Source organism: Rhipicephalus sanguineus, chromosome 3 (assembly GCF_013339695.2).
Source record: "Rhipicephalus sanguineus isolate Rsan-2018 chromosome 3, BIME_Rsan_1.4, whole genome shotgun sequence".
NCBI lineage: Eukaryota > Metazoa > Arthropoda > Arachnida > Ixodida > Ixodidae > Rhipicephalus > Rhipicephalus sanguineus.
In genome coordinates, this window is record NC_051178.1 from 9511876 (window position 1) to 9530429 (window position 18554).

Consider the following 18554-nt stretch of genomic DNA (forward strand, 5'->3'; position numbering starts at 1 on the left):
ATTACTTGCCCTGCACTGATAAACCATGCATTTCTGTCATGCAAAGGGGCATGAGTTATTTGGCACTTCGAAAAGGCGGTAATTCGGGTTAGTTGGCTGTCCTTTGTCATAAAAAACAGTGCACAAACTACGGACAAACGAGTTGTCTCTTTCTGCTCGTTCATTGTTTTTGCACTGTTTTTATGAGTTATTTGGTACAATGTTGATGCACTAAAATGCACAATGTCATACATAAACAATAACTGATAATGCATTTCTTCTTCTATGGACATATCTTGACATGCCTCTCACAGTCGTAATAAAGGCCCACTCAAGTGCAAGGTGGGGGGAGTGAAAATTCTTTATTCTGTGTGGGCCTCTGGTTGAACTCTGGCTTGCACAGTGCCCTAGCTCTCTCTTTATTGACATTCAGTGAGAGTAACAGCACCAATAAACTTTACCACTTTATGTATCTTTGCAGATTCCATTAACACCATTATCTAGATTGGTACAAAATATATTTATGTAGTCCTCTAACAATATCATATGGCAATGGCTGAAACCTGCTTGTGGTTAGATCAGGGTGTGTACAGGTGCTTGAAGCCCTTGAAAACAGTTGAAATTGAAAAGCACATTTTCACAGCCCTTCAGATTCCTGGAATTTTTTTCTTTCTCGGAAAATGCTTCAACTTCTTCGCATATGGTGTCTAATATTGACTGTGGCAGCTGCTATGTATAGGTAAACGTTCATCAGGCCAACTCCAAGGGCACATGCCGTGCTCCTGTTATGGCTCCCGTCCTGTGTTTAAGCTGCCTTCATCACTGTTCATCTCCTACCATTCATTTCATTTCCTCACCCGGTCTACTTTCTCTCAACTTTCCTCCTGGTGACTTGACTTTTTTTTTGTAAACCAGCTTTTCAGTTTTAAGTGAAGTCGCTTCTTAAGCTGGGATAGCGTGCAGGAGGCTTGATCCTTCTTCCGGAGCAGGTAGTTGGAGGTGGGCAAGGCCGTTCCTCAACTTGCTGTGTTGCCACTGGTAGGCTTGGCTCAGCTATGTCGTAGTCCTCTGGCGAAGCCTCTGCAACAGTCTGCTGTGTGTTTCTTGGTCACAGATGGATGCGATTTCTGAAGCGGATGCCTCCGGTGTCTGTCTTTACGGCGTATCTTCGAGGTTCTGGACCGACATTCACCACGGTGGCTTTTTTCCAATTTTTGATTGAGGTGGAGCCACAAAGGCTGACCAGGAATTAGTGCCGAAAGATTTCTTGTGTGGCAGTCTCCGTGTTTGTGTTACTGCTTTTGCCTTTCGTGGAGAAGCGTGTGGTGAGTTGCAGTTGGAAAGCTCGGTTGTAGTACGCTTGGAAAGGTTGGTAGGAATGTGCGCAACTTCCTGCCCATTAGCAGCTCAGCTGGGGATTTTCCTCCTATCGTTGGAGTTGAACGATAGTTAAGCAGCACAACTGCGAGGTCTTTGCCTTCCTCTGATGCCTTTGTCATCATTGATTTGACTGTTTGGATGGTCCTTTCTGCTTGACCATTGCTGCGGGGGTGCAGTGGAGATGAATGTAGAAGAACTGATAGCTGGGCCAGTTGGTGATAATACTTGAACATGATTAACTTAGCGCAACGATGACGAGGACACAGCGCTGTGGTTTGTCTCCTCTTCTCTTGTGTCCTCGTCGTCGTTGCGCTAAGTTAATCATGTTCAAGGAGATGAATGGACATGTTTGATGTCCCAGTCATAAAAGAAATTTCTGAGATCAGCGCTGTCGAACGGTGGCCCTTGGTCCGATATTACAACATTTGGTATGCCGAACCTGGCGAATGTATCCTTGAGTACCTGTATTAGTGAACAGGCTGTGGTACTCGTCATCTGCCAAACCTCTATATACTTGGAGAAGTAGTCAACTATTAGAAGGTATGTTTTGCCTTTAAGATGAAAAAAATCCATGCCAAGCTGCATCCAAGGGCGTTCAGGCAGAGATCTGTCCAACAGTGGCTGCCGCGGGTTAGCATTCCGATGCGACTGACATATTTCGCACCTGTTTACCAAGGATTCAATTTCCTTGCTTAGAGATGGCCAGTACACACTCTGGTTTGCCGAGTTCTTGCAAGCAGTAATTCCGCGATGTGCTTGGTGCAACGTTTGAAGTACAGTTGATTGACAAGCTGTTAGTATGACTAGCCGCTGGCCATAGCAAACGAAGCCCTCTGTTGTGTGCAGTTCGCTTCTGATGTGGTAGAATGGCTTGACATTGTTGTCGATGTCTGAAAGTTTCTGAGGCCACCCATCGTGTATGTATCTTGCCACTTTTTGTAGGGTGCCTCTGAGGGTGCCATAAACTTAACATACCAAGTTTGGGCTAATTTTGTTGAGTCAATGGCGCCAAAATACGATAAATACACTTTGAAATCCGTGACGTCACGTGGGGAGATTTTGGCATGAAATTTAACAATGAAACTTTGAAGTTGGTTTTCTCCTCTATTAATAAACCTATGATGGCGAAATTAACGACATTAGAGTTCTCAGAGCACAATTTATCGATCTAAACAGATTCATTGTTTCTCTTTAGTATCCCTTTAAACTAGTGAACAGTTTTTGTAATTCACATTTATGAGAATGAATGCAATAAGGTTTTCAGCTGTACTATAGTGTGCAAAATACAACCTTTATTTGTGCAGGTTCCCGTGCTGCAAGTGCAGTCGTAACCCCTGTGGAGAGGGACCCGACCCCAAGGAGAAAGTAGGGGCTGACGAGCTGCGTTTTAAGTACGCTTTGCTGGTGCTTTTAGCTATTTCAAAACACGCAAGAAGTGGCTCGACATCACTTGGCCATAGGCTGCTCTTCCTCATCTTAATGAGCATAGCTCTTGCAACACTGGCTCCGCCAAAAAACTAGGCGTAAAGTTCAAGGTAAAGTTTTTAAACCATGTACTTTTTGTCATCTCATGTGAGCTGCCATACACACATAGATCAATCTTTGTTGTTGCTTGGAGGTAGACTTCATGCTTCTCTCCCAGCAGTCCAGCTCTCTTCTCTTTCTATTATGTATTACTTTTCTATGATTTATGCTTCAGTGATTAAAGTATGTATGCTCACTGCCTGCGTGTGGAAGAGAAATGCACCGGTGCACACCATAAAAGGATGCGAAAAGTTAAAGGACCCCTTGTGACTTTTTTTACTGTAATTTGTAGCCTTGTGTCTGGCAATGCCGAAATTGAGTGAGTCATAAATGCTCTGACATATCGCATAATTAATGCTAGTGTCTCTAATTCTGGCCACTTTTAGCTTCATTTTGAAACACCCGCCTGAGATTGTAAGAAACTACTTCCCCACAGCGGGGAAGCACCTAAGACATTGTGCGCTAAAGGTTTGGTGACATTGACAGCGCAGTTTTCAAATCGGGGGCCCCGCGCGCGATAAAAAATGAAACGATGTGGGTGCTTTGGTATGAGTTAAGCCGGTTAAGTGCGTGTCCCCTCAGGAATATGAAAAGCATTCCTGGCTTAAGCAGCCAAAACCACCCTGAGAGCAGCTTGACAACTGAGCGAGAGGGACGAGAAGCAATAGCCCTCGTCAGGTGCCAGTTGTGGTATTGTGTATGTCCTGTCCATCTTTTGTGACGTCAACAATACTGGCTTTTCTTGTGGAACGCCACACGGGGCCTTCATCTATGTTATATTAGTGGAGGTGTTGCGAGGTGCTGCCAACTCAAATGAGCACTCACGCTTACTTTAAAACCAAATTAAAATATCTTAAAGGTAACATTTGCCACTAATAATCAGCCAGAAGTGCCCACGTGTGCAGGACAATCACACAACACAAACATCTCGAGGTCTTGATTTTGGTGTCAGGGGCCCTTTAAACGGAACTAAAAGTATGCAGAGGGGACAAGAGCCATACGGGTCCACCCTACGTGTTTTTAAAAGCTGTAAATGATTTAAAGTAGTACTGTGTAGTCTACTTTAGGAGACCGGTAAGCAGTCATCATACTTGCAGAAAAACTTTTTTTCATAAAAACGTTACCAAGCTTATGTTGAATGCACTAGTCTTTCTTTGATGGAAATGATTTCAGTAACATTATTTTGTCACTGTATAACCATAGCAGTAGCGATCTTGCCATGCTTTCTTTTGTTCTTCAGCTTTCGAATAATATTCTTCTATGTGGGAGTGTGTGTTTTCCCATCATTATGTTTTTCGGTAAACAGAACGATTACTTAATTGAAGAGACTGATGCTGGGACTGTTAGTACATAGTTCAAAATCTACATACGGAAGAAGGAATTGTACAAGCACAGACACCGAGTGTGTGTGTGCATTCCATTCCTTCCTCTTGTGTAAGACTCCTTCAGGCTGAGTGTTGCTCTTTCAAACTCTTTTAGTGAAATTGTATGAGCTATGTTTATTGCACAAAAATAAAGCAGTCTTTAAACTGAAATCTTGACTGTCTCAAATGAAATAATTTCACTTTTCACACACTGCAATTATTAACTTAAAATTTTATTTAACTACGAAACAAAAAGGGGGCGCCGACCATTCTAAACAGAACGTTTATGACGTTTCGACTTCCAGTATGGAAGCCTTGTTCACGATGAATACATCATCAGAAGTGGTTCGTTTTATTTGGAAGACGAAACGTCATAAACATTTTGTTTGGACCTGTCTGTGTCTCTTTTTTATTTCAAATGTACCCTCCTAGCCAGACTGGATTCCGCCATGAGCCCGACTTCAAATGTCATTTAATGTACCAAGTAAGTGCTCACTCAACAGCAACATCTTGTGTTGACAAGTGTGTAGAAGACTAGGAGTAACACAGTCATCATTAGGATCTATTCAGTGTGTTCTAATAAAGGAAGATGTCGATGGAGGGCTTCACCGTGGGGACAGCGGCTCATCCTTTTTTCTTCAATTGTGTTTTTCTCCATAATACATTGAGAGCCAATCTTTGTGATTTAGAAACTTGGGACAGAAAGCTAGGGCTATTTCTGAAGTGTAGTAGCTTGTAATGTTTTAATTGTCATAATCTTTCACAAGTGGCAAAATCGATTTTCTTAATGAGTGGGACCTTTAATCTTTGTTCTGGCAATCAATTTTTTTTGCAATCACACACAAAAATAATGTACAAAATCGAATTTTTGAACTTCGCGCCGAACCCTACTACCGGTCAGTCAGCACGATGTCACTAATCGATTTTATTATTTTTTTTTATCTACGGCTGGTTTCTGCAGATCAAAATGTTACGAAGCCTCAGCGAGAGTGGAAAAGCGCGAGACTAAGATCTTTGTTCCACACCTTGAGCTCAGCCAAATAGCACAGAAGTATGTTACACAGTAATAAATGTTTCCCATGGAGAAAAAGTTCTCTATTTTATGCATTTATGATTGGCGCCCACAAATGATGGATCGATTGAAGGCGCTTAAAAATCGCAATTTCGGTTTCGGTTTCTGACTGCGTGAAGCGCCACCTGCTTCCTACTGCAAGCGTCATGGCGACTTCCTGTTTACTTTTCTGGCTCCAACGCGTGCTTTCAACTTCCAAACTTCTGCGCTGTTCTTCGTGACATTGTGAAATCTATATGGATATATACGTGATGGGTCATATGTAGCACCATCCGGAACATCAAGCATCAATATCTGATATGCGACACTTTGCCTACTGGTCGTCAGAAGGTAAGCAAAACACCACTGCACCGTCACTATTGCGCGGCCCGCGTGGTAAGGCGATTATGTAGTGCTTCTACGGCTACCTCTGTCCTTGCATTTGGGAATGACGCTTGTTTGCTTTAATATTGCGTTAACTATAGCGACCAAGGCCTGCGTCTTTAATGTGTAAGAGCGTGAGCTGCGCATACACGGACTTTAGAGAATAGACGACGCATCGTGTTTTCTGTTCTCGTTCGAAACATGTCCTCAGTTCTCGATCGATTCCAACGAACTAGAACTTTCTGTCCGGATTTTTAAAACGATATCGCATTTGTTCTTCCGCATGGTCACAAATAGACACCACATGGAAAGAAATGAGATTGTACGAATGAAATTGCTCTCCAAAAAAAGGTGGGCAGAAATATGAGCTTCAGAGCAGTGTGCATAGATTGCAATATTTAAAGTATAGCAAGACGATTTAGACAACCTGTAGTCACATGAACCTGGCCACACAGCATTTGTACAGAATCTTCAATCGTCTCAGGGTATCATTAACGTCTATCGCTCATCCTTTGTAATTTAAATGCGGCCGCCGTGGCCGGGATTCGTTTCCGCGCCCTTCGGATCAGCAGTCGAGCACCATAACCACACCACCGTGGCGCGTCTCTTTGATGGGGTCCTTCTATGCCAAACGTCCGCGACATTGCACTCGTACGTCTCAAGATTCTGTTCTAAAAATCGTGGGCAAGCTTTTTAGTGCAATATTCGACCTCTTTCATGAAACTGTCATTGCAAGAAAATTTTTTTCTGTGTCCTTGGGAGGGATTTGAACGTTGCCATAGTGGTTGCTAGAAAAGGAATGGTGATTTCTTATTTGCTCCCATTGCGTCCGCTATTCTATCTCGCGATATGCTTTGTGGTGAAGCAAAAAGGCCATTCTGCATCCATTCTGAGAATTTTTAAAAAATTCTACAATGTATATCAACACAATACAATAACACCACATGCCAAGATAGTTGCCAGTAAGTGTGTCAAAAAAGTATGGAGGTCGATGACCGAGAAGTTTTGAAGAATGAGGGGTGCAAACATAGAAAAATGTGTAAATGGGGTGTCGCACCACCCATATACACAGAAATACGAAGAGACCACATCAAAATCCAAGTGCCAAATTGCTAGACGAACCTTTTTTTTTTTTTTTCGATTCAATTCTGCCAAAGACAGCATCTGAATAGAACCACCTCCTCGCCTCTGTCGCCAAGAACCCAGACCATTAATCTTTTCAAGCTGCTTTGCATAACGTTGTATAATGTACATGTATTAACAACTCTCCTCTGTAACGCTATTTGGATTTGAGAGTGAGTTAAAGAAATGCATGACTTGTGTTCAGGCACATGCAGTTTGGTGATGCAGTCAAATTAAAATTCCACTTGTTTGGAAGGGTGTACAAAGGAAATTCGATTCTGAAAGTTTAATTATAGTGATTTTTGTTTTAAGCAAGAAAAATTTACGTTGAGCATGTGCAGTGTCCTTGGACGGCAGCTCGTAAGTCCACTTCACTGCGCTGCGTGCTTCATTGGGGCAAGGGAAAGATGCAACGGCTACACGAGTGGCAAGTTTGTATGCTGCTTTGTGTATTTCCATGCTTTGACAAGCATTCATTGGCTTTCTGCAGTGCCACCGATCCGCCATGTTTCAGATGGTTTGTTCAGAAATATACTGTTAGAGTATAATAAGAGTATATAACAAACACTGGGGATACACTTTAATTCTTTTTTGCAGCTCCCATAAACGTGACTCGCACATCTGCAGGTCGTCCTTTGGCCGCATCCCTTGGAAGCACATAAAATGAGCATTGCGAATGCCGCGTCTACTGCTTCCTTGTCATACAGGAGAGCCTGTAAAAAAAAAAGTTAGAGCGATAATTATCTAAAAGGACAGTGCCGCCTTACAATTACTGTGCTGAAGTGAGTGCCAACAAAAGCTGCACTTAAGTGCAAGGCTCGTTCTTAAAAGGTGTTAAAGGGGTACTGACACGAAAAATTTCAGTTGTTTTTTTGCGTCAAATGCGAGGCCAAGCCCTCAAGAGCCTACAAACGGAAGTGCTAAGCGCAAGTGCACCCTGAAAAAGTCATTACAATATGCTTTTAAAAGCTAGTTTCAGTTCCTACTGTACCCCGACGTCACAACATGGTACGAGCTTCTCGTCACGTGCTTGCACAATATATAGTGACGTTTCCACGGCTGCTCAGCACCGGGGCTCCGTTGATGACGCACAAGCGGCCATTTTGAACGTTTTGCTGACGCACAAGTGGCCATCTTCGAATTTCTGGTACCTGATGTCATCACAATTAGTACTATAGCCTGACATCAAGCTAGTGTCGGTGTCGGTAGGTGTGCCATGGAAAAAGTTACTTTAATATAAAAATAAAATATCTGATCAGCCTTTCCTGAGCTTCACACTTGCTCAGAGGCGTCTCTGCATACAGGAGATTTGTATGGCGTAGTAAACTCGCCTTCAAAAAAAGGCGTCAGTACCCCTTTAAGGGCCGGTTACACACTCAAGTCAAAAGTTAAGTATAAAGTTGGTCCTTGAATGCGGCAGTTAGTGAAGAGGAAAAAAAAACTGGGGGCAGCTACGTACTATTGGCACGAAGACTGAGGAAACAAAGCTGGTGGCGTTCCCCTCCTCCTCACCCTCTCCACTCCTTGCAATAGTGTACTATTAAAGAATATGCTATGCTTCACCATCTCCCCTCCTCCTCACACTCACTTCTGTTTCCCTTCCCTTTTCCATACTATTGGGCATGAGGCCCACCACTGGTAAAGCTGGCGCCACTGTCAGCGTGCCAGATAGACATGATCAGCAGTAGCGTTGTCTGCTTAGGGAGCACCAACATGTGCTGAAAACAGTATTTCTGAATAGCACCTGCGCTGTAATTTTGACTAAATGAGGAGTTCTCCCGCTTCACCTGAGCACTTGACAACACTTGAAAGCACAGCAATATGAAAACGTGAGCTTAGTAACTTCGTAACGTACTCGTTACTATTTCGGAACTGTAACTGCTGCCGGCCAATTCGTCTGTTGAGCACCTATTTAACGTATAGGTGTGGACGTATTCACTAAGAGAGGCAATCTTTACGATGACAGCTTTGAAATGCAGCTGTTGCTTAAATTCCACAAGAAGTTGTGGAAACTTCTCCTTACAGTAATCTGTGCGGTAACTTTGTTTTCAAAAAGGAATGTGCTTCTTTCGATCGGCAACTGTGGGTACACGTTTCTGTAGTTATTAAATTTTTCCACGAATGAGGCTGATCTTGAACACTTTCACATAAACGCTTGCAATTTTCGCGGCAATTATACAGGTTGTGATGACTTCTTTACGAAGAGTGTTGATGATAAAATCTTCTTTGTGCAGTCACACTGCGAAAAAAGTTCGGCAGATCCCACGCCTTGTGGGAATCGGTTCCATGCAAAGCAGTCAGCGAGTAGCTGTCCGTGCTGCATGTTTTGGCTTTGAGCCAAGGAATACAAATGTAAAGCTTATTAGACTGCTTGAAAAGCAGAGCTAACACTGGAACCACCATTAAAATCCCGACATGACGCCTGAATCATAGGAGTATATAAGTATTGCTTATTGCCTTGTTATAAAATTAGATAGCCAGCACTGCAACCACAACTGACGTTGCACCGACATTACACCTGCGTTGGGTTTTTTTTTCCGAAATCAGTTTCAAGACCTGGCGTAGCTCTGCGGTAGAATACCTGACTGCCACGCTGAATGCCTGGGTTCGATTTTCTGCTGGGGTCCTGATTTTTAATGTTTGAATTCGTCAGGTCAATGCTGCTGAAATCGGTTTTAATTAACGCACTCGCATTTAAATTACCAATGTCTGTTCTCGCCAGTTTCTGGGTTGATTTATACTGTCAGTCACCCGTGGCACATACCCGCATACTGCAGCCTGTGGTATACGGGCGAGTACCACACGTATGTGGAGGAAAGAGTTTGACGACGTACGCGAAAGGATTTTCACATTATTCATGTCATGACTAAACTAACATGTTCATCAAATTCTCTTACCCTCCAATGCCAGTTTTGGCCTACACTAAGTCAGAACACCAGATGTAGGCGGCTAGATAGATAGATAGGTAGATAAGTATACATAGAAACGTTCAAAGTGCCTTTGGTTCGCTAAGAAATGCTTCATATTTAAAATGGCTTTACCATGTTTCACTGCAAGTTAGAAGCCATCACATCTAACTGTCCAGGCGACTTTAGGTAACTATACCCTTGCCAAGGTACGATACATTTGTCCAACTTATTCTCATTAAATCTGTACTTCACGTAAAATTGTCATTTGGGCTAGAAGTTTTATGTAAATATATAAACATCAGCTTTATAAAATTGTTACTTGGGATTCCTGCAGCAATAATGCAGTGATTAATATTTCTGACCATGAAGTAACGGCAAAAGTAACGTCCGTTACTTTTTTTCGGTAAATGTAATGGTAACACGTTAACTTTTTTAAGAGGTAACGTAGGGCGGTAACGCATTCCTTTTGTTAGCGTAACGGGTAACGTATTTAGTTACTTTTTCTCAGTAATGCCTACAACACTGACAATTATAGATACTTATTTATACTACGGCCGCGTCATTGCTTAATTGAGGCTTCATTCTCGTATGATCCATTTATTTATACAGACGGACCACTGTAAGAGTATATTTCTTTTGGTGAATTCCATTGGCAGATTCGGAGCACTTCCGGTAGCAGTTTTCCTGCTCCATTCAAAGCAAGTCTGTTCCACAGGCGGATTGAGAGTGCTCCCTGTATGTTTCATTGGCAGATCTGGAGCAGTTCCCCCTACTCCGCGAAAAGCGGCGGATTCGACCGGAAGTCACAAGCTCCCAGCACGTGCGCGCAGAGCGTGGCGTACCACATGCACGATGCAATGCGCTGTCCGACCGCACCCATTCTCTCCGCTCGCGCCCGTGAAGGTGAAAACGGCGCAAAACGCAAGAAATGCTGGGCGCTTGTGAAGCAAATGTGCACTAGCGCCCCCTACCATTTGCTCTGGCGGGGCCCTCGTGTTCCATTGACAGATTTCCTTCGGTTGCTCTCCGCCGGAGTGGAGTGCTCCGGCACAGAGTTTGTCGGCCACTCCGAATCCGCCAATGGAATTCACCATTCAGAAGCGTGAAAATCTGGGCCGGTTAATTTATGTTTAGGTGCGAGGAAACCAGCGAAACTAAAAAACAAGGACGATAGAAGAAGGCGCATTCAAGCGCACACCATCGCTGGAAACAGTGTGTGCTTGAATGTGCCTTCTTCTATCGTCCTTGTTTTTGAGTTTCGCTGGTTTCCTCGCACCTAAATTCACCATTATGGATTGCCCACATTTCATGCAAGAAGATTGTTTGGGGATGCCCCATGCCGGCGACCGCTCGTAAGGTGCACTCACTGTACAATTTATGTAAACAGATAGCGCCTGTAAGCAACTCTGTGCTTTCTTCTCATCCAAAACTATTATTTTGATTGTAAAAACTTCTTTCGTTTGAAAGTATCCACAGAAATGTCCGTTAGGGCTTCCACGTGATGTTTTTCATAGAGCGCCGATAGCGAAACCTATGAGGAGTGCACCGGCATTATCCTACCTAGAACGCAAGTGCAGTGCATCCGATAAGAGGATGACTCCATAACTCCTCGCCTCCAATACTATACAAGACTGTTATGCTATGCTTTACACTCTCCGCTCCTCCTAACATCACTCCTTACCCTCACTTCCTTTCCCACCTCATATTATACTATACTATGCAAAGCTATGCTATGCTAGGAGCTGCTTGGCACATATCCACTTTTTGTGGCACATACCTGTAGAGTTTTTGCTAACACCTCACGGTGGAACTTCTTTCGCAAGTAACCATAGAATGGCTTCTTTAAAGGAGTTTATTGCCTCACGAATCAACCGCCCCAAAATTTTTTTAAATCCGTGCGTACGAGCGGAATTAGAGATTTGTCGCACGCTGTAATTGCTTTCTCTCTCATCCCAGCAAGCGCACTGGAAGCTAAGCAGGGGAAGGATGGCACAGGGGAAAGAAGTTACATCATCTACACGTCATGACTTGGTGCACTTTTTCTTTTTCCTTTCGAACGCATCGTGAGTGCATGCGCAGGCACGTGGCAGCCCCGTTAACTATGCAGCTGACGATGCTCAAGTCAGCTGACAGCCCGTGAATTTGGGTATATGGCATAATTTGTAGAAAGAAGAGGGAACGATTTCTAGCTGACTTTCAGAATTAATGGTAAATTCCAGGCCTTGTGCTGCGCTATAATGTTTGGCTTGCATGCTCTCAGGAGCCTCGACTACCGATCGGCAGTGTTTTCTAACCATGCTGAAAAAGTGTTTCAGGGCCCCTTTTAAAGAACTTCACTGTTGAAAAAAAAGGAAATAGCAGGGGGACAAGCTAGGAGAGTGCTGCCCTCACTTGTTCCTCTCCTAATTCTTTTTTGATAGTGCCAAGTCACCAAAGTATTACGGTTTGTTTAGACGATGATTGCCTAGCAGGTAAATGCACGCACAAATACAGCAGAGGAATGAGCAATTATGATTGAGTTAAACAGAGTGACTGTTGATATGAGGCTGCTAGAAACCTGCTTTCACTTGTGGAGCTGATGTTCAGCCCTCATTTCTGTGGTTGGTGCATGAAGACTAGGATTGTGTTTTGTTCTATCTAGCACAACTGAACAACCTTGTACCAGTGCATGCACGTGGCCCTGTTTACATGAAAGTGTGTTCACCTTTGCAGCTCGCAGATGTTGAACAGCTGATGGCGCAAGGAGAATGCCAATATCTTCCTTGTACATTTCAAAACAATTCTTGAACATGTAATTCCCGTCCAGAAGTGTTACGTCCTTTAGTCATCCTAGTGTGTTGCTCCTGAAATGCCAATAAAAAGTACAATGTGAAAATTTGCTCTGGTGTCTCTAATAAAGACATTATTCAGACTGCATGTTCAGACTCCAAAACTTTCATATTGACCAAGCATATTCACTGAACCAAGTGTGCAAGGTGTCCAAGAACAATTAACTTACAAGATTAGCAACATTTCAGTCCATAATCAGAACAGGCATTCCAACTATTTCTCAAGGTCATGAATTAAAACCATGTTTTGTGTTAAATTTGACAACAGCAGCATGCTTGGGCACATAGTGCATGTTGATGTTGGGCAGCAGCTCGTTATGTGCAGTTTTTAGCAAATCTTTAACATTAATTTTTATGCACATGGCTGTTCAGCGACAGCGACCATACGTAGTAGTGTAATAGGGTTTCACTGGAGAACAACGGATGCCCCACAGCGGTGGGGCTGCAGATGTTTACAGCCAGCCACTTTTGTGATGTGCAGAATGCTTAAACGAGCAAATACATTTGTTTTCTCAACAAGGCCTGTGCACTGATTGATTGTGCCACTTAAAGGGACTGACAACCAATTTTTAGGGCACCTATCTTCTTTAGAGCAACCGAAAGCTAACTGGTCAGATTGTCTAGCCATGGAATGGTAACGTGGAAAACGCCGTGAAACATTTTTAATCAGAATTTTTCTATCTGCGGCGAATATGAACTCTTAAACACACTTGACAACACATGCTGCAAACAGTGAATGCGAGAGCGGTTTGTGTTCGAGCGCGACGCTTTACTGCGCATGCGTGCACTCCATGCGCATGCGCCACGGCTGGACATGGGCCACTGGCGGCTGCGAAGGCAGCGCCGCTTCTCACCATGCAACTCCTTTTACCTCGTAGGCAGCACAGAACTGAGCGGGGATAGATAATAATATGCATACTCTAACTCTGAGGACCAATTATGGCGTGCATGACAGCACCAGACTACGTATACGTGCAGAAAAATGACCGACTTCATAATCCAGCTTCAAGGCTCTTCCGCTAGGCTGCGCAACATAGCGATTTTTGTTACTTTTAAGCACTATTTAAAAATATAAATCCTACTCGCAACGCGAAAAGGATGCTGGAATCTGTCACTATATTTCACGGTCTCTTCATGTCTACCAGGATCTAATAGCACGTTCTGCCCAGTTGTCGGTCCCTTTGAAGGCCCCCTGACAACGCAACTTCAAAGCCAAAATCTTCTGTGTTCCATTCTCCCGCATACATAGGTAACTCAAACCATGTATTGCTGGTGAACGTAGTCTTAAACACATTTTAATATGGTTTTAAAGGAAGCGCAAGTGCCCGAATTGGCGACAACTTGTGACCTCATTATCAGTATGATGCATTTAGTGGCTACTCAGGCTCACTGATAATTCACCTATTCTACAAGTATAGTCGACGTCAATGACGGACAAGTTTGCAGGGCGCACAATGAGGGCTATCGTCATTCACCTCTCTTGCTTTATTCTTGGGCTGCTTTCTAGGTGCTTCTGGATGCTTACGCCAGTGGTATTTTAAACATTGCAAGATATAAACAAACATTCAAATAGTGGTGAGGTTTTTTTTGTTCCCGAGGGGGACTGTGAAATGGGTGCCCTGCCGGCAGCTGTACTTTAGTAAACAAAATTCGGCAGAAGCTCCCTCGTCAAGTCACCTGCTCAAGAAACTCAACCATCTGAACGGAATGGAGTCACTATTTCAGCACTGTACTTCTTCTCATGCTGGTAATAAACTGTTTGTATCTAAAAAAAAAGGATTCGGAAAAGTTTCCAAGTCACTGTGGTATGTGTGTAAGGTGATTATGACAGTGCACAGCTTCATATTCGTTGTGTGACTGTCAGCTGATTATCTTGGAATATCTCTGCTAGGTACACAACGGTGAAGTTGCTAAACGAAGTTTGCCACCTAAACATACGGAATGAAAATAATGCTTATGGAGATTAGACGCAGCAGTCTATAATAGTACAACATATGTGTCACTGCTGCTGGTCCTGGAACAACTGTAACATAAGCATTACAACAGCTGTAACTTGCAACAGTATAGTATAATAACAGTAATAGTCACGGAACTTTCAGTTGGCAGCGAGCGTCGCCTGCCTATGTTACAACATGCTCCGTGTTGACACGAGCTGCGTGACAGTGTGTATCGCAATTTTTTTTTTTTTTCTCTGCCACCATTGATGCCCTAGCTGAGCTGTGTGCCACAAATCTAGCAAGTGGTGACTTGTAAAGCTGACACATCGTGCAAGGCTTGTAAGCCATCTGGCAAGCGGAGTTGCTTCAGCTCATCGCTGCAGTCGGCAATCTTGCTCTCGCTATCCACTTAATCTTCAAAATTGGATAGCGCAAAATTGAACAGGTCCTGTGCATCTGTGTTCTTTCTAAGTCCTGTTCGATTTCCCGTTATGCAATTTTGAAGATTATGAGCCAACTAGCCTATCAACGTATTTTGTTTGTTATCCACCCAACGCCCGCAGGATCCACGTGTCTGCGGCTGTAACTTCACCCCTGGAGACACAAACACTTTGCCCGAGTTTAGGCTGATCGGTGATCGTTCTCATATACCTTTTGTTTGTCCGCATGCTTTTGGAGATGGTCACTATACAAGAGAATATAATAGAACAGCTGATAGTGTGGCGGCACGTTGCAGAGCAGATCTCAACCACTCCACACACTTGGTCTCTGTTGCCTGACGGCGCGTGCTCAATGGAGCTTGACCTGTCGAGTGCGCGTGACGGTTGGCTGTTTGACAAGTTGAGGAGGCAAAGCAGGGTCGAGGAGGGTGTCACTATAATTGCTTGCAGCTGCCTTGATATGCAGTGCGTGGCTTAATTCATGGTGCAAATGAGATCATGATGTCGCCTAAATTCTTACAAAATTTCACAGACAGTTTCAGGGTCCCTTCAAAGTCAAGTTTACTTGGCTCTTATCCTATTCGAAATTATCTTCGTGAATACTTTGTACAATGATGAGGCTGACATGTCTAGTTTAAATTCTTTCATGTCTCCATTTTTTGTATTAGTAAAACATTGGCGTTTTTCCAACTCTCTGTTACATTCGAATTTTTGCATCTTGCCGTATGACCGTATGCGGTACGGCGTCACTCTCTGCGTACCTTTGCAAAAGAAGGCGGCTGAATGAACGGCTTGGGCACTCCACGCAAGCATGATTCATACTGTAAGACATGTTTCGGTACATAAAACTAGTACAAGTAATGGCGAAGTTAACGAAACATCGCCCTGCGCACTGTTAGAATAAAATGATAAGTCGTTCTTTAGCTGTTGTTTACAAGTACCAGGTTTTCAAACGCCCCAGTCGGTCAACAGGATTATTCATTACCGCAGTACAACGAATCTAAGAACTTGCCTAGGATTAACGATAAGGGAGTGCCCTTACTACTAGTTCATGAGATAATATCAGTAGTGGTTATCACTTACGCAAAGCCGAACACTGGACGACTTGGTGCAAGTTAACCATTTCGAACTGTAGCGACTGTAGTGCATGAAAACGCACGATCAGTTCTTCCGCAGCAAATTTTTTTCTCCTCGCGCGGCGATCGTGGATGAGCCTCTTGTGCTGCAGTTCGAAATGTTTATCACGCTCCGAATCCACAACGTAAGAACGGCAGCATGGCTATATTATCACAATTTGTTATGTAACAGGTACGCTGGCATTTGTGGCTATTACGCGCGACAGAGACTAGCGAAGCAAAACTCGAAATAACAGAGATGGCTACTTACTTGTCGTGGCAAGGCAGCGCATTGCAGCACCTTCGCTCTGTTTCGCCCTCGACGTCCGTCAATCAAGCAAAGGCAGTACTAGACGTTCTCCGAGGCAGTCACGACGAAGTCGCTACGGGACACCGGTGCACGGACTACGCTGTCGAAACTGAAAGCTGCACGACTCGCGGTCATCGTCGTCGGTACCAACGTTACAAGGTACAGAGACAAGAGACGAACGCGCGTACATACATGCACACGTGGAACAGCATGGAACAGCCGACGCAGCCGACACCGGTCGGCGAAGCGGCGTTCCAGAAAGCTCCGCCAAGATGTGACGGCGCCACCATCGAAAATCCCTAGAGATTCTCTCCCTAGGTACCTAGCTTTCGAACACAAAAGGATTTTGTACGGGATATACAACCTTTTCAAGTTCTCACGCCAGGGAGCGCCATATTGAAATGCGCGCCGTCTAACGTGCAAGATTGGCGAAATCGCCATCTTGGGCTGCGCGTACTCGAACCGGCACGCTATCTGTTGGTGTGAGGTCCCTGCTAAAGCCTGTGTTTGCTGATTTTTCGTTTCTTTAAGCTGTTTTGTTTGGTATCGTCGCTGCCATTGACTTATTCGTCGCTGTCTGAACCGTTCAGCGCGCGCATTTGCCCGTGCGACGCAAGAATTAGCTCCGCGTCTGCGAACGGCAGTGCTTCGTCGTCGGTACCAGTAGCAGCCAGCGTAGTACCAGGTCGATCACGGCGTGAAGTGTTAATAATCGTAACTAGAGCGTTCTTGCAGCTGTCTACCGCTTTCCTTTATTGGCGTACTAAATGTCTACGGATTATCCATCAGTTTCAAACCTCCGCGCATACTCGTTCACGGCGCGTAAGTTTGTCAGCTGTAAACTGTAAACACCGCACAATCCTTCTTCACAGATACAGTTGACCTACATTCACCCCGACGACGTCGAAGACTAGGCCGAGGAGACCTGTGAGTGGCCAGAAATACCGCGAGCGAACATTGTTTATATCTCGTTGAGGCGAATGCGTGGGGTCTTCGCCATGTGCAACTACGAGGCACTGGAGTCGCGCAGCTACGTGCAGTTTGACTGTGTGGGTCAGTCGCTGGCGCACAGTGTGAAGGAAAAAGTCGTGCTGGTGAAGGGGAATGTGACACCGTCGCAAGCCGATCGCGCGTGGGTTTCCGCTAGGCCGTCCGCTGAAGTACGGCGCGCGCAGGCTGCACATGCGTAACCGGGCAAGGCGGAGTTTGCAGCCGTGTCGGCCGCTGTGTTATGGACGATATGAAGTGTGAATCCGCAACATTCTCACGAGTTAGGTGAGTCATCAGTGGCTTGCGTACCTTTCTTTCCTATCTAGGATGCTGCTTGGGAACGTTGTTCTCGTCGTTTTTCTTGCCGCCAACGAAATACCGGGAATAGAGGCGTGACCAGGGCGACACGCGCAAGTTCTTACTATTTAGTGAAGCCACCCACTGCTGCCGCAATTCAGGCGACGAAGGAAACGATGCAGCGCGAACATGCCACGCTTGCACTCATCGCGTGGCGTACATGCGCTGCGGACACACGATTGCACCTTAAATATTTCTCTTCCGCTGCTTGTTCGTTCACCCGTACACGACACAGTGATGACCAGATGACTTGCTATGCGAATGCAGTAAATTTTCTGCCATGGTAGTCACTTCGTATCGGACACAGGCGCATAACACAGTCACACAAACGCGTACCGAAGCAACACACACACAGCACTGGCGCAGCCCAAAGCACGGTAGTTTTTCCGATTTACCGACGCCACCCATTTCTTCTGCAATTCCGGCGACGACGGAAAGTGATACAGCGAGAACATGTCACACTTGCAATCCTCGCGCGGCGTGCTGTGCTGCGGGCACACAAACACGCCTAAAATGTTCCTTTTCCGCTGATTGTTCGTGCACCCGTGCACGACACAGTGATGGCCAGACGATCGGTTCTTTGAATACGCACCATTTCCGGCCATGACAATCGCTTTTTATCGCAAAGAAGGGCCTAATTCGCAAACAACATCCAAGCGTACCAAGCGTACAGATACAACATGCGCAGCCCAAAGCGCGATGGCAACACTGAAAACATACCCTCGAACCCTGCAGCGCACTGGTGCGAGGGTGCTCCTGTGTCAGCCGCGCCGCTACTCTCGACACCAGGCGCCGCCTGGTGGTGCAGACGACGCGGGGGCTGCTGAGCGGGAGGTAACGGCCGTGCTTGCGTCGCGTGTTCGC

The 18554-nt window shown here is 44.9% G+C and overlaps 1 long non-coding RNA gene across 1 annotated transcript; it reads right to left on the reverse strand.

Moving 5' to 3' along the window:
* Window positions 1–7369: 7369 nt before the first annotated feature.
* Window positions 7370–16455, reverse strand: LOC119386443 (uncharacterized). Its single transcript, XR_005182263.2, has 3 exons — window positions 16305–16455; window positions 12418–12556; window positions 7370–7517 (listed from the first exon to the last, which is right to left on the reverse strand). It is a non-coding gene; the product is annotated as an uncharacterized LOC119386443 (long non-coding RNA).
* Between the last annotated feature and the right edge of the window lie 2099 nt (window positions 16456–18554).